Genomic DNA, 17,278 nt, shown 5'->3' with positions numbered 1-17,278 from the left:
CCTCTGCATCTGAAACCATCATTCCGCACATCTTATCACGTGGCTTGTTGAGGGCGTTACCGCGGAGACATAGACGTAGCGCATGTGGAGGCTTCACGCTATTCTCCACGGCATCCATGCACAACTCACCATGCACCCCACCGAGATCGAACCACATTGTGACCATGAGGAGGTTACCCTATGTGACTCTACCCTCCCTAGCAACCAGGCCAATTTGGTGCTTAGGAGACCTGACTGGAGTCACTCTAACTCCCAACTCCGTACAATTTTTGAGTGTTATAAATAATGCTAAATATCTTTTCCAATTGTATATATATATATATTATGTGCAGTTGAGTGCATACATTAGCATATCCCTTGCTAATCTGCAAACAAGATGTTAAATTTGTTTTTGTTTTTTAAATAAGGGCGATCATAAAAAATACATTTGGCTTTTTATTTAGTTCTGACCTGATGAAGCGATTTGACATAACAGATATTTACATATATATTCCACAAGACAAAACAATAATTGAAGAATCACAAATGATCCTGTTAAAAAGTTTACATCCCCTTGGTTTTTAATATGGTGTGTTGCTCAATGATCAAAGACTGTTTGTTCATTTTGTGATAGTTGTTCATGAGTCCCTGCTTTGTCCTGCAGGGAAAAATCCCTCAGATACTGTACATTCTTTGGTTTCCCAGCATCTTCTGCACAATTGAGTTCTTCCCAACAGTGGCTATATGATGTTGAGATCTAGCTCATGACACTAAGTACAATTTAGGGACTCAAACACAACTATTACAAAAGGTGCAAATATTCACTAATTCTTAAGAAGGCAACACGCTATATTAAGAACAAAGAGGATGTAAACTTGGGACAGGATGAACTGTGTAGATTTTTATCATTTTGTCTTGCAATATAAAAAGTAATATAGCAACAATGCAAAATAAAAGAACACTGCAAAATACATTAATACAAAATAACATACAAGACAAACAAATGAACAAGGACAAAATAAAAGGATGGTTGCCATACAGTTGGTATCCTGTGTCTATGGATTCATTCTTTGAAATATATTTTTTTCAAGGATTGAATATTCTTCTGATCAGTGTAATAGTAATAATAGTTTGTTTATATGTTTATTCTTTCCAATCATTAACAAAACTTATTTTGTTATTTTGACTGTATCAAGAGAGATTACATACAGAATTTAAACCTGACTGGATGATTGATTGCTGATTGTTATCTTTCTTCCAGTTTAGAAACTAGAGTTTATATGTATTTTCCTACTGTTCTTACAATTGCTCTGCAATTCCTTGTTATTTGTAGTCTTGGCTCTATTGATTATCTTGATTCTTGCCTGATGTTTTTCGACTAAACATTTTGCATTATGGATCATTTGCACTGTTTGTTTGATCCATGAATAACCTCCTACACTTGATGTCTTTGGGTTCATGGATCCTCAGTCTGAGCTTAGCTTCAGTTTATTATCTCTGTTCCTCTTTGCAGAGACATTCTCTATGTTTGACATTTACTGTTTTTGTGATCAATGCACCTGCATGTGGGTACCAACCAGTTGGTTGCCTCATGTTACTGTCAAAGTGATAATCATCTGACCTCTTTTTATAGCTGAAACATACTTGATGTAATGTGTCTAATCTTTGATGCTGTACATAAAGAAATAATTCATGCAAAAATGAAAAACCATGTAAAAATGTATTCACATTCTGGAACTCATACAGTTCTAAACAATTCATAGTGACCACATCTGTCAAACTTAAAATTAAAGTAAGTTAACCATTTAAGTAACATTAAAATAGTCCATATGACTTGTGTGTTATTCGAAATCCTCTAAAGCCATAAAATATGTTGTGGCAGGGCGGACAGATGTGGCAGGGCGGACAGATGTGCCCTGCCACAGATGTGTAAAAAAGAGACTGACAATTAGGTTGTATTAATTGAAAATATTCCACTCATGTGCAGCTCTCAAATCTCATTCTCTACATAATGGAACTGCCACATTATGACAATTTTTTAATCTGACGTGAATAGCATGGTTTTAGAAGACTTGAGTGCATGTGAGTCACATGGACTACTTTTATATCTTTTTTTTTTTTTACTTTTAAGAGCTTGCCAGATGTGGTAACTTTTAACTGTTTTATTGAGAGTTGCATAAAGTATCATCAAACATTCTCCATTTGTGTTACAAAAAAAAAAATCAAAAATGCATATTTTGGAACAACATTAGGGCAAGAAAATAATAACATTTTCATTTTGGGTGAACTACTCCTTTAAGAGAATACACCAAAGGTGTGAATGCAGTGTTCTCTTCTTCCATTGCCAGCCAACAGAGCTGATTAATACAAAGTTGTAAAATTTGGCACAGTGAAAGGACAGAGATGCCATTTTTTATTTTTTGCAAATAACTTTTGAACCGTTTTTTCTTAAAAAAAAAAAAAAATATATATATATATATATATATATATATATATATATATATATATATATATATATATATATATATATATCAAATATACAGTTAATATATTATTTTATTTGACAAAGATTCACATTTAATTAAGGATATGCAAATCTAGTCAACTAAATGGATCTGATGCTGCTAGTCAACACTGGAATTACTAGTTGGTTAATATTTCCCCCCATTAAAATGATCATCATCTTTATACATTTACGTTTGGCTTTACATTTTTACAGAGGCTGCACTTAAACTACTGTCATATTAATGTTACATATTTTAAATGGAATTAATAAGAGAAATATTATTTTAAAAAGAGGATATGTAGAGCAGATACAAAGTTTCCTTTCACCTCAGCCTGCATGTGCTTCTTCCCTCTCTCACTCGCGGAACGTGCAGGAAAATGTCCTCTCACTAGACGAGCAAACTCAGCAAAGTAGTTATGAAATCACTTTGGTGGTGGTGCGGAAATCAGATTTCCAAACTTTTGAAAGTCCCTATGGATGTTTTCACATTTGAGTCTTCTTTAAATCTGTGCATGCTTGTACATTATTTTTCAGCTGTGCAGGTTTATTCAAGGACAGTATAGCCACATCAGATGAGTCAAGTCTCGTCTTTCACCAGATCATGTCGACGTGTTAATTTTTCTCATTAAAAAATTGTATGCTTTTGAGGAAGCAGCCTAGAAAATAACTGTATTTTTAACGAGGTGCTGACTGCTTAACGTGTCTTTTATTCTGTGTGCATGTCATGTTTAGAATACATTAGGTTTATTGTAGGCTACATCACAGGCCTATTTTTTTCTATCCTATGCTACTTATTTCTTTTTACATCATAACTGTTATTGGTTAACTTTCTTTACCAAACAGCTTTCATTTTAGATCAATGGCTAATGAATGACTGCACGTTTTTCCCTCTTGATTTGGATTAATCTACCTGTTAATTATTTTCAATAATGTCCTGACTGTTTTAATATGTTAAGTAACTTTTACTTGGTGAATTCCGTTTAGAATAGGCTGGGTTGCTCTATTGGTCCTGCACTATTCAAATTGTTTTCATAAATATTCCTGTTAAATACTTGCTAACATTATGCAGATAAATGCCCATTTTTATTGGAATTTGGAATATAGTTAGTATTTTAAATGTCGCATAAACTTTTATTTTTTACTGTTTTCTGAAGGTTGATTTCTTTATAGACTTGTCGACTAGTCGGCTTAAACATTTCCATTTAATCCTCAGTTAAATAAGTCATTCAGCACATCCCTATATTTATTTATGTCCAATTAACTGATTCAATAAACAATGTGCAACATTTTCAATTCATCAAAATATTTCAGTTCCATTTTTGCATAAAGATTGCATAAACAGTAGATATAAATCAGGCCTACAGTATTAATGCAGATTTGTTTCTATCTATATGCATATTAATAAAATAAATCCCTCACTATAAATCTGCTGGATCAGTATCAGCATTCGTCCAGATGACCATTTTGTTCAGGACACGCAGCAGTTGTTTAAATTTACCAGTTGAACCCTTTGGTGCTGCCATGATGAGTGACTTTTAGAATTGGAATACTTTAAAACTGTAAAATTGGAGAAAAATTAGACATAATACACTCTCAAAGATAAATGTAAAATGTAATTTTAAAGTATTCACAGCGCAAAACCCAAAATGGATTAAATTCATTATTTTCCTCAAAATTCTACAAACAATATCCCAAAATGACAATGTGAAAGAAGTTTGTTTGAAATCTTTGCAAATTTATTAAAAATAAAAAACGGAAAAAAAAAAAAAAAAAAAAAATAAATAAAACAAAAAAAATCACATGTACATAAGTATTCACAGGTTTTGCTCAATACTTTGTTGAAGCACCTTTGGCACCAATTACAGCCTCAAAACTATTAGTGTATAATGCTACAAGTTTGGCACACCTATTTTTGGGCAGTTTCTCCCATTCTTCTTTGTAGGACCTCTCAAGCTCCAAGAGGTTGGATGGAGAGCGTCGGTGCACAGCCAGTAGCCACTCCTTTTTTATCTTTGCTGTGTGCTTAGGGTTGTTGTCCTGTTGGAAGATTAACCTTCACCCCAGTCTGAGGTCCAGAGTGCTCTGGAGCAGGTTTTCATCAAGGATGTCTCTGTACATTGCTGCATTCATCTTTCCCTTGATCCTGACTAGTCTCCCAGGTCCTGCAGCTGAAAAACATCCCCACAGCATGATGCTGCCACCACCATGCTTCACTCTAGGGATGGTATTGGCCAGGTGATGAGCGGTGCCTGGTTTTTTCCAGGCATGACGCTTGCCATTCAGGCCAAAGAGTTCAATCTTTTGTTTCTCATGGTCTGAGAGTCCTTCAGGTGTCTTTTGGCAAACTTCAGGTGGGCTGTCATGTGCCTTTTACTGAGGAGTGGCTTCCGTCTGGCCACTCTACCATACAGGCCTGATTGGTGGATTGCGGCAGAAATGGTTGTTCTTCTGGAAGACTCTCCTCTCTCCACAGAGAAACTTTGGAGCTCTGTCAGAGTGACCATCGGGTTCTTGGTCACCTCCCTGACTGAGACCCTTCTCCCCAATCGCTCAGTTTGGCAGTGCGGCAAGCTCTGGGAAGAGTCCTGGTGGTTCCAAACTTCCATTTATGGATGATGGAGGTCACTGTGCTCATTGGGACCTTCAATGCCGCAGAAATGTTTCTGTACCCTTCCCCAGATCTGTGCCTTTATACAATCCTGTCTCGGAGCTCTACAGACAATTCCTTGGACTTCGTGGCTTGGTTTGTGCTCTGACATGCACTATGGGACCTTATATGGACAGGTGTGTGCCTTTCCAAATCATGTCCAATCAACTGAATTTACCACAGGTGGACTCCAATCAAGTTTTAGAAACATCTAAAGGATGATCAGTGGAAACAGAATTGCACCTTAATAAATTTGCAAAGATTCCAAACAAACTTCTTTCACATTGACATTATGGGGTATTGTTTGTAGAATTTAAATAATGAATTTAATCCATTTTGGAATAAGACTGTAACATAACAAAATGTGGAAAAATGAAGTGCTGTGAAAACTTTCCGGATGCACTGTACAGTATGTTAAAAAATAAATAATTAAAGCATTGATAACTTACTCTAGTTTCTCCAGTTTACATTTTGGATCCTTCTGTAGAGCAGAGAGTTGTTTCACTCCTGAGTCTCCTGGTTTAATATGGCTCTGATTCAATTCTCTCAGGTGTGAGGGGTTTGATCTCAGAGCTGAAGTCAGAGCAGCACAACCTTCTTCTCCAATACTGCAGTCCCACAGCCTGCAGAGAGTAAAGAGCATAAATTATTACTTGGGTTTTTTGTATAAGCTTTAGGGTGAGAGTGTATGTGCTTGTGTCCCTCTGGAAAACAACAACCACCTATCCTGTTTTAATGAGCAATACTCTCACAGAGTACTTGATAAATTAAGTAAAAAAATGACAATAATTTACAAGACCATCTGAAAAAAAAATAATAATAAATTACACACAAAACTGAACCTGCATCAAAAATCAGGTACTGTCAGAGTACACTATGTACTGTATTTGAGGAAGGATGCAATTTTCTGATTCAAATTCACCATATTCCAGAACTGCAATCTACATGGAGTTTCCAGAAGTACAAGGTGTCAAGTGCTCAGAGACAGGCCATGGTCAAGAAGGCTGAAACACGACCACCACTGAATAAGATTCACAAGTTGAAGCACCAAGATTGGGCAAAGAATTACCTGAAGACAGGTTTTTCAAAGGTTTTATGGACAGATGAAATTAGTGACTCTTGATAGACCAGATGGATGGGCCCTTGGGTGGATCATTAATGGACACAGGGAACTACTTACAGTCAGGTGCCAGCAAAGTGGAGGAAGGGTATTGGTATGGGCTTCTATTAATAAGGATGAGGTAGCTGGACCTTTTCGAGTTGAAGATGGACTGAAACTCAACTCCCAAACCTACTGCCAGTTTCTGTAATGTAGTTTCTTCAAGCAGTGGTACAGGAAGAATTCCTCAGTATTCAAGAAGGCCATGATATTTATGCAGGACAATGCTCCATCACATGCATCCAAGTACTCCATTTCTTGGCTAGCCAGCAAAGGGCCTCAAAGATGCCCAAATAATGACTTCCCCTTCCTTACCTGACTTAAATCCTACTGAGAACTTGTGGGCCCTTCTCAAATGCTAATTAGAGCCCGAATGGAGATGTTTTAAATTCATAGGCTACACCATTTTCATTTATGCATTTGGCAGACGCTTTTATCCAAAGCGACTTACAGTGCACTTATTACAGGGACAATCCCCCCAGAGCAACCTGGAGTTGCTCAAGGACACAATGGTGTTGGCAGTGGGGATCGAGCCGAGAAACCTTCTGCTTACCAGTTCAGTGCTTTAGCCCACTACGCCAACACCACCATCACATTAAATGCATGATCATATATAATCTGTCCTCCGGTGCATCTGAAATTTGTTTTATTAGAGCGTGCATTAAAAATCACGCCAAGTAGTCTGTCAGTACAAGAAAAACTCACATGCGAAAGTGTTAAACAGACTATCTGCTAAAAGGGCAATGGAATTTAAAATGTGCATTTCTGCGACTGGGGTAAAAGAAATGTGAAAACAGCACACACACACACATTTTGAGTACCTCGAGGCTACAGCAGTGTTATAGAGTACTCAGAAGTCATGAATATTAGTACGCATACTACAGTAACTTCAACATAGAATGTAGCAACTTGCGACAAGTATACACCATATCCCTCGAGAAATGTTTCATTCATTAAAGCATGACAAACAATATAAGCTTCAACAACCCTACCAGAAAATATAACCAAGCATTATAGCAAGTAAACAACTTCGTCAAACAATTCATCAGCTTACAGACACAAGACACAGTAGCAAGCCCTTCTTTTCTGTGCTTGCGGACATGACATAAAAGTAGCACTGATTTTGAGATATCGTGTCAGATTTATCAATTTAGAAATTGTAGGTTTACGTTATCTGTCCTTCGTGCTAAATCCGACCCAATAGCTCAAAATATAAATCATTATAGTAGGCTTACCATAGTGACTCTGGGTAAGGCAAGGACCTTTTTTATGCTTAAAAATGCAATTTTGTTCATTTTTAGTCTTTAGTGCAGCTTTAATCTATTTCTTTGTACTTTCTATTTCTTTAATCTGTACTTTGAGTACAGCAAAAAATTATAAACAATGAATAAGTTTAGTTTGTCTATATTGTGCTTGTGTGTTTTCACGAGATAAAACATGAGGCTGTTTTGTGTCTGTGTGAGAAGTATTCACTGATAAATTAGCAACTGCACGTATACATATAGTGGAAGACAGAATGTAGATTTGTTCTGTACTCATCCATTATAAGTACTAGAGTTAATTATATAGCCATAAATTGCAGAATTTGTTATTTTTGACACTCAGATGACTTTGACTCAGATTGATCACTGAATCCCAAGAGAGCACCATGTATTTCCAAATAGGCCTATTCTCTTTGACTGGCAATAGCTGCTATTTGTTGTCTTAATTCAGAGTAATAATAGAAAATGATGTTGCTCTTGAGTGATAACAGTATTTCTCCTACTTACACACTAACACATACAACAACATTACAACAGTGATGACACGCACTCCAGTTTCTTCAGTTTACAGAGTGGATCCTCTAGTAGAGCCGAGAGCTGCTTCACTCCCGAGTCTCCAGGTTCATTATTGCTTAGATTCAGTTCTTTCAGGTGTGAGGGGTTTGATCTCAGAGCTGAAACCAGAGTAGCACAGCCTTCCTCTTCAATTTTGCAGTCAAACAGCCTGCAGAAAGAAAATTCAGTCATCAATATTGTGTTATATGTGCTTTTAAGACACTCTGTTGGACATTTGGTTTCTAATTTTGATCACTTTGCACTGGGTAGGCCCAAGTGAAACATCATTGGTTCAAAATTTGTGCACCAAAAAGCTTTATATAAAACATCAAATATTTTTTGACTGGATGTGATTTTTCCATGTCACACAGCATTTTCGGAGTTTCACAATTACTGTTGTGTCACATGTTAAGGACAACAAAACTTATTTTCAGGTTTAGCTATACTTTGGGTACATTTCTCACAAATTTTATCTGAAAAAGATACAGCTTTGTCACAAGCACACACACTCACTTAGGGTTTGCATGACAACTCATTGGGCCTCATTCATGAAACTTTCATAAATATACACTCACTGAAAACTTTATTGGGAACACCTTTACACCTACTTATTCATGTGATTATCTAATCAGCCAATTGTGTGGCAGAATTGCAATGCATAAAATTATGTATTTATGGGTCAATAGCTTAAGTTAATGTTCACATCAACCATCAGAATGGGGAAAAATGTGCCAGACGGGCTGGTTTGAGTATTTAGGGCCGGCTGTGGCTCAGGTGGTAGAGCGGGTCGGCCACTAATCGCAGGGTTGGTGGTTCGATTCACGGCCCACATGACTCCACGTGAACCCCAAGTTGCTCCCAATGGCAGGCTAGCGCCTTGCATGGCAGCTCTGCCGTCATTGGTGTGTGAATGTGTGTGTGAATGGGTGAATGAGATGCAGTGTAAAGCAATTTCAATACCGCTAATGTTAAAAAAGCACTATATAAGTGCAAAAAAAAATTATTTCCGTATTTAACAGCAGTCAAATAGAGCATTAACAGCATTACCATAATGAACGTGACAAATCGATGTCTATGCTGAATTAGTGAAACCTAAATTATAGAACTCTATTTATAGAAATTTTCAAACCAGTTATGTTAGAGAGTGTTTAATTTTTTCAAGAAAATCTCACACAAAAATCTTCGTCCTATGCCAAGCACTTCTGCTGGAAAAACTAGATTACATTTATAAAGCAGAGGTGGGAACAAAATATATATTGAAGAAATAAATGCAAGCATCAAAGTACAATTCTTTTTTTTTAATATAATTTTTGGTATTTAAAAAGGGATAGTTCATCCAAAAATGAAAATTCAGTCATTATTTACTCACTCCTGTGTTCTTATAACCCCAAATTACTTTCTTTCTTTTTCTTAACACAAAAACGATGTGTTATTATACAATGGCAGTTTATTCAAGCTTCAAAAGGACACAAAAGTATAATTTAGAAGTATTAAATTATTGTTTGTGACTCATGTCTTGTTCTGAATGAATACAATAAAGTTTAGTGAGAAACAAACCGATATTGAATGTATTATTAAGTGAATCTCTTGACCGACCATTGATCTCCTGTGCACTTTCATGAGTCAGACTGCACGTGAGCTTTAGAGCTCTTTGCATGTGAGCAGTAGTAACACAGCAAGCGCAAGATGGAGTGTTCAAACAAAAACTAGTTTTGTTTAGCTTCAACCGGACCACCAGTAAGTAAGTAAGTAAGTAAGTAAGTAAAGTTTATTTATAAAGCGCTTTTCACAGATAAAATCACAAAGTGCTGTACAGGAGGATAAGTAAAAACAAACAGTATAAAATGTATATACATATGTAAGATTAAAGTGACACTAGTAAAAACCCATCAACCAAAAGCCTTATTAAATAAACATGTTTTCAGCGCCTTTTTAAAAGAGGCAACAGTGTCTGCCAGACGCATGGACAGGGGCAGGGCGTTCCACAGTCTGGGAGCTACAGACTGAAATGACATGTCCCCTCGGGTCTTATAACGAGTCTTAGGGACTGCAAGCAAGTTCTGGCCAGAGGACCGGAGAGTGCGGTCAGAGGAATACAACTTCAAAAGGTCCAGGATGTAATGTGGGGCCTGACCATTTAAGGCTCTGAAAGTCAGCACTAAAATCTTAAAATCAATCCTGAATTTTACAGGGAGCCAATGGAGATCCATTAAGACTGGTGTTATGTGAGACCTTCGAGGGGCACCTGTTAAAAGTCTAGCAGCAGAATTTTGAACAATTTGCAATTTGTTCAAAGCAGACTTATTCAGACAGATAAAAACAGAGTTGCAGTAGTCAAGTCTTGTTGATACGAAAGCATGAATTATTATTTCCAGAACTTTCTTTGATAACATTTTGCGAATTTTAGAGATGTTCCTAGGATGATAAAAACAATTTCGGACGAGCTGTTTAGAGTGTGTCTCCAAAGACATGGCCTGGTCAAACACAACCCCCAGGTTTTTGAGGCTGGATTTGACAGAGCGGCCCAGAGAGCCAAGGTGCTGTTTGATCAGCGGGATCTTATGGTCTGGGGCAAAAATCAGAGTTTCAGTCTTGTTTGGGTTTATCTGTAAATAGTTTGTGGCTAGCCAGTCTTTGATGGAGGACACACACTCTAAAAACAGAGACAAACGATGAAACTCAGACTCGTTAAAAGAACAATACAACTGGACATCATCAGCATAGAAATGGTATGATACATCCTTGAAACAACCAATAATTTGACCAAGTGGCAAAATGTACATTAAAAACAAAATAGGACCCAAAACTGAACCTTGTGCCACTCCACAGGACAAATTGGTCACATCAGACTGAACATTGTTCACAGCAACATTAAAGGTTCTGTCATGAATATAGGAAGAGAACCACTGAAGGACAGATCCTGATAGTCCCATCTCATTATGAAGCCGATTGATCAGTATACCGTGATCCACAGTGTCAAAAGCAGAAGTCAAATCAAGAAGTAAAAGTACAGTGTAGCGGCCAGAGTCCGCTGCCATCATCACATCACTAGAGACTTTGATAAGGGCTGTTTCAGTAGAATGTAATTTTCGAAAGCCAGATTGAAAAGTATCAAACAGGTTGTGCTGCTCCATAAAGGAGGTCAGCTGGCATGCCACTACTTTTTCCAAAATTTTGGAGATAAATGGAAGTTTAGATATGGGCCTATAGTTTTTAGGTTCTGAAGGGTCAAGATTGGGCTTTTTAAGGATCGGATTTACAGCAATACCAGCGATATTAACAACAGAAAACACAACATAGCTGCACACAAACTAGAGAACATAACTTAAAAATTTCTGAAGAGTTTGTACACCAAATAACAGCCAATAAAATCCGGTTCAAACAAATAAGGCTGGGCATTGAAATGCATCTATTTTTAAACTACAAACACTTCAGAAATATTTGTAAGTTCTGTTCTCTGTTCTCTGGTTCTCTGGTTGTGCAGCTATGGAGTGTTTTCTGATGTTAATATTGCTGGTGGTCCTGTTGAAGCGAAACAAAATGAGTTTTCTAGAATAGCCCATCTATAGTATACAGAATAGTAACTACTGCTCTCCTCCAAGGAGCACTAAAGCTTGTGTGAAGCCTCATGAACGCACACAGGATATCAACTGTCAGTGAAAATTACTATATTAGATTTTGGTTTGTTTCTCACTAAACCTTATGGTATTCCTTCAGAACAAGCCATAAGACATACATTAATTTTTTAGACTTTTGAATTATAATTTTGTGTCCTTTTGAAGCTTGAAGAGGTGGTCACCATAAACTGCCACTATTTTTTACTACTTTCACAATTTCTCCCTTTGTGTTAAGAAAAATAATGTCATATGGGGTTATAACAACACGGGGTAAAAAAATGACTGAATTCTCATTTTTGGGTGAACTAATCCTTTAAGGTTTATTTATTCAAATATAATTTTTTTAATGATTTATTTCATTTAAATTCTATCAAAATGTAGTCATGGCAGTTTGCCCGAAAGAACACAAAACGTTTGGATGTCTTACACGCAATTTACAAGTGGTCAGACACAGGTGAATTTTTGTTTGTACCAACTAACATTTGGAGATACAAAAACTTTCACAAATATGAGAAATTACATTGGAAAGTCTTCACAAACAATTTACACAAAAAAAAAATTCTGCTTGTGTTTTATGAATGAGGCCCACTGTTACTAGTGGACTAGTCATGCAACAAAGGTAGTCGACTGGTCAGCTAGTCAATGGGTCAAAGTTAACCCTATGTATCTCACTGAACAGTGTGCAGCATCAGCTTTCTTTGCTGTTCAATGTTATGTTGATAGCATGTGTGTGAGTGGAGAGAATGTCTGCACAGCTGAAATGATGCAGGTAAGAAATTAAAAGCATGCAAATCTCCATTGACAGATTCATACTGTTTGCAATTTCAAAAAGTGCAAACACCAGTTGTCCCATTCTCTTAGAGCTTTTGTCAGCATTTGCCCTACACTTCAGTTTCAGGGGGCTTCTAAATATGTCTGGCTTGTACTGCTAAACAAACACTTAAAATGTCCATGCAGTGTGGTTCACTCATAATGTAAACACAAATAACATCCCTTTATGTATTTAATAATGTGACTCACCACAATGTCTCCAGTTTACAGTGTGGATCCTCCAGTAGAGCAGAGAGCTGCTTCACTCCTGATTCTCCTGGTTTATTATGGCTCAGATCCAGTTCTCTCATGTGTGAGGAGTTTGATCTCAGAGCTGAAGCCAGAGCAGCACAACCTTCCTCTTCAATACTGCAATTCCACAGCCTGTAGAAGGTAAAAAGCATGAACAATCATTCAGGTATTCCTGTAACCTGTAAAGGAATAGTTAACCCAACACAAATGTTTTTAGAAGAATATCTCCACTCTGTAGGTCCTCACAATGTAAGTGAATTGTGACCAAAACTTTGAAGCTCCAAAAAGCACCATATGACTCCAGTTTTTTAATCTATGTCTTAAGCAATATAATTGATTTTGGGTGAGAACAGACCTATATATAATTCCTTGTTCACTGTACATCTTGCCATTGAAATCTCTATGCACAATCACAATTTTAAGCTCATTTAATCTTCCTAGTGCTTGAAGCATGCGCAGAGTGCTAAATGGCGCTAAGTGTTATCGAGCTTGAAATCGTGATTGCCAAGGAGACTGCCGATGTAAAGATTAATTCTGAAAAATAAGTTATATCTTGGCCTCTTCTCACCCAAAACCGATTGGATCACTTCAGAAGACACTTTTACGCTGCCTTTATATGCTTTTTGGAGCTTGAAAATTTTGGTCACCATTCATACAGAGCTGAGATATTCTACTAATAATCTTCATTTGTGTTCAGCAGAAGGCAGAATGTTAATGTATTTGAGCTCTTCTGTCAGTCAATGTGAAAAAATTACAAAAAGGTTTGTACGCCAAACGACGAAACCCCCCACCCCCTGTACTAATAGTTTACTGAAGGACTAAATGATTTATAGACTGGATAGCACTGTAATAAAGTAATCAGTTGTCCACTGAATCTGAAAAATGAATGTGTTTTTATTAAGGCTGTCAATCGATAAAAAATGTAATCGAATTAATAACTTGGTGTCCCGATTAATTAATCGCGACTAATTGCACATACAAATATTTGCTGAGAAAGCCACTCATATAACAATAACTCAATATACACTCACCTAAAGGATTATTAGGAACACCATACTAATACTGTGTTTGACCCCCTTTCGCCTTCAGAACTGCCTTAATTCTACGTGGCATTGATTCAACAAGGTGCTGAAAGCATTCTTTAGAAATGTTGGCCCATATTGATAGGATAGCATCTTGCAGTTGATGGAGATTTCTGGGATGCACATCCAGGTCACGAAGCTCCCGTTCCACCACATCCCAAAGATGCTCTATTGGGTTGAGATCTGGTGACTGTGGGGGCCATTTTAGTACAGTGAACTCATTGTCATGTTCAAGAAACCAATTTGAAATGATTCGAGCTTTGTGACATGGTGCATTATCCTGCTGGAAGTAGCCATCAGAGGATGGGTACATGGTGGCCATAAAGGGATGGACATGGTCAGAAACAATGCTCAGGTAGGCCGTGGCATTTAAACGATGCCCAATTGGCACTAAGGGGCCTAAAGTGTGCAAAGAAAACATCCCCCACACCATTACACCACCACCACCAGCCTGCACAGTGGTAACAAGGCATGATGGATCCATGTTCTCATTCTGTTTACGCCAAATTCTGACTCTACCATCTGAATGTCTCAACAGAAATCGAGACTCATCAGACCAGGCAACATTTTTCCAGTCTTTAACTGTCCAATTTTGGTGAGCTCTTGCAAATTGTAGCCTCTTTTTCCTATTTGTAGTGGAGATGAGTGGTACCGGTGGGGTCTTCTGCTGTTGTAGCCCATCCGCCTCAAGGTTGTGCATGTTGTGGCTTCACAAATGCTTTGCTGCATACCTCGGTTGTAACGAGTGGTTATTTCAGGCAAAGTTGCTCTTCTATCAGCTTGAATCAGTCGGCCCATTCTCCTCTGACCTCTAGCATCAACAAGGCATTTTCTCCCACAGGACTGCCGCATACTGGATGTTTTTCCTTTTCACACCATTCTTTGTAAACCCTAGAAATGGTTGTGCATGAAAATCCCAGTAACTGAGCAGATTGTGAAATACTCAGACCGGCCCGTCTGGCACCAACAACCATGCCACGCTCAAAATTGCTTAAATCACCTTTCTTTCCCATTCTGACATTCAGTTTGGAGTTCAGGAGATTGTCTTGACCTGGACCACACCCCTAAATGCATTGAAGCAACTGCCATGTGATTGGTTGATTAAATAATTGCATTAATGAGAAATTGAACAGGTGTTCCTAATAATCCTTTAGGTGAGTGTATAATGATTATACATATTTATATCAATATATAATTATTAGGGCTGTCGATTTAACGCGTTAATTCAGTGCGATTAATTTTACAAAAAATAACACGTTAAATAAATGAACGCATTTAATCGCAATGCCCCCCCGGATCATAATAAGGATGAGTCCTGAGAAATGCAAGCTTGTAGTACCATCTGTTTACTCCAGAGGGCAGCAAGTGAAATTTCAGCTGTATGAGCAACGCGCTGTTTATACAGTGAAGAAAAACACTTCAGTAGGCAGAACAACATGTTCTTGCGTTCAAAACATTTGAAGGAGCGCAAATGCGAACTAAGGGATCTCAAGTTGTGTTTAAAGATTGAGTATTAAACTATATTTAACTTGAAACAGTGACCTAAATATTTTATGTTTATGATGCAACGCATCCGAGACACTACACAATTTGACAAGTCTGATGCTGGATTGAGATGGTGCAAAATTTGGAAATTACCCATAAATATTTAATCACGAATAAAATCAAAGAGATTTCCTTCAAACTTATTTATAAGTACTACCTCACTAATTATTTTATTGTAGAGAGATTTAATTGTGATGTCAATGTATTCTGTATTTTGGAGTTGTCCCTACTCGACTTGTTTTTGGTCTGATTTCTGCAAGATTGTTAGAGATCATATTATTCCCAGCTTTCAACTTTGTTTTGAAAATGTTTTATTATTTTTTTAGCTATGACATGTCTCTTCATAAGGAATATTATTTGATTAATGTTCTGCTTTTGTTGGCAAAGTTTAGTATTCATAAATGTAAGTATGGTGGTTATAAACCATTAGTTAAAAGTTTTAATTCAGAGGTTCAGCAATACCTAAGACCAATTTCCAATTTGAGAAACAAGAAAGCTGTAAAGTGTATTGAAATATTTAAACAAAATGATATTTTTATTAAACTGTTTATTTATTTTCCTTGTTTGTTTTAATATACCTCTTGGCTCTAGATGTAAAGGTTTTGTAAGCATAAAAAAAATTAAAATGTCTGACGCAGGTGTTGTAAGGGGGTCCACCTATTAGTCCAATGGCGGCTTCCAACAGCGTGGATGAAGGTCTCCTGCGCGTTAAATTTAAGTTATTTCGTTCCAGTTAAATAACTTTATTATTCATTTTAAGATCCTAGTTTATTTTATCTGACTCCAATTATAAAAGTTTCTAAGGACAAATTAATGTTCTAATCTTAATTATTATTATTAAATTTGATTTAACATTGAATCATTATATTTAACTCTATTTTATATTGTACTCGTTCATTTGGATTCCTGTCGCTTAGAGAGTCTCGCGCCGGCCGTGTACGCGGATCTCATGGTCACAAATATGCAAGTATTGGTCATTAAAACAGTAAATGACTAAATACTAATTAGATGGCTGCTCCTGCTTGCCCTTTTATCTACAAGTACTTTGCTTAGTCCCCTTAGATAGTAAACATATACACTCACCTAAAGGATTATTAGGAACACCATACTAATACTGTGTTTGACCCCCTTTCGCCTTCAGAACTGCCTTAATTCTATGTGGCAAGGTGCTGAAAGCGTTCTTTAGAAATGTTGGCCCATATTGATAGGATAGCATCTTGCAGTTGATGGAGATTTGTGGGATGCACATCCAGGGCACGAAGCTCCCGTTCCACCACATCCCAAAGATGCTCTATTGGGTTGAGATCTGGTGACTGTGGGGGCCATTTTAGTACAGTGAACTCACTGTCATGTTCAAGAAACCAATTTGAAATGATTCGAGCTTTGGGACATGGTGCATTATCCTGCTGGAAGTAGCCATCAGAGGATGGGTACATGGTGGCCATAAAGGGATGGACATGGTCAGAAACAATGCTCAGGTAGGCCGTGGCATTTAAACAATGCCCAACTGGCACTAAGGGGCCTAAAGTGTGCCAAGAAAACATCCCCCACACCATTACACCACCACCAGCAGCCTGCACAGTGGTAAAAAGGCATGATGAATCCATGTTCTCATTCTGTTTACGCCAAATTCTGACTCTACCACCTGAATGTCTCAAAAGAAATCGAGACTCATCAGACCAGGCAACATTTTTCCAGTCTTCAACTGTCCAATTTTGGTGAGCTCTTGCAAATTGTAGCCTCTTTTTCCTATTTGTAGTGGAGATGAGTGGTACCCGGTGGGGTCTTCTGCTGTTGTATCCCATCCGCCTCAAGGTTGTGCATGTTGTGGCTTCACAAATGCTTTGCTGCATACCTTGGTTGT

The 17,278-nt window shown here is 37.4% G+C and overlaps 1 pseudogene; it reads right to left on the bottom strand.

Annotated features, from left to right (window-relative positions):
* Nucleotides 1-3,697: 3,697 nt before the first annotated feature.
* LOC127649405 (NACHT, LRR and PYD domains-containing protein 3-like) overlaps nucleotides 3,698-17,278 on the bottom strand; it is a 50,575-nt pseudogene continuing 36,994 nt past the window's right edge.

Source organism: Xyrauchen texanus, chromosome 9 (genome assembly GCF_025860055.1).
Source record: "Xyrauchen texanus isolate HMW12.3.18 chromosome 9, RBS_HiC_50CHRs, whole genome shotgun sequence".
Taxonomy (NCBI): domain Eukaryota; kingdom Metazoa; phylum Chordata; class Actinopteri; order Cypriniformes; family Catostomidae; genus Xyrauchen; species Xyrauchen texanus.
Note: the sequence above shows the minus strand (reverse complement) of the source record. Positions and strands in the feature narration are given on the sequence as shown.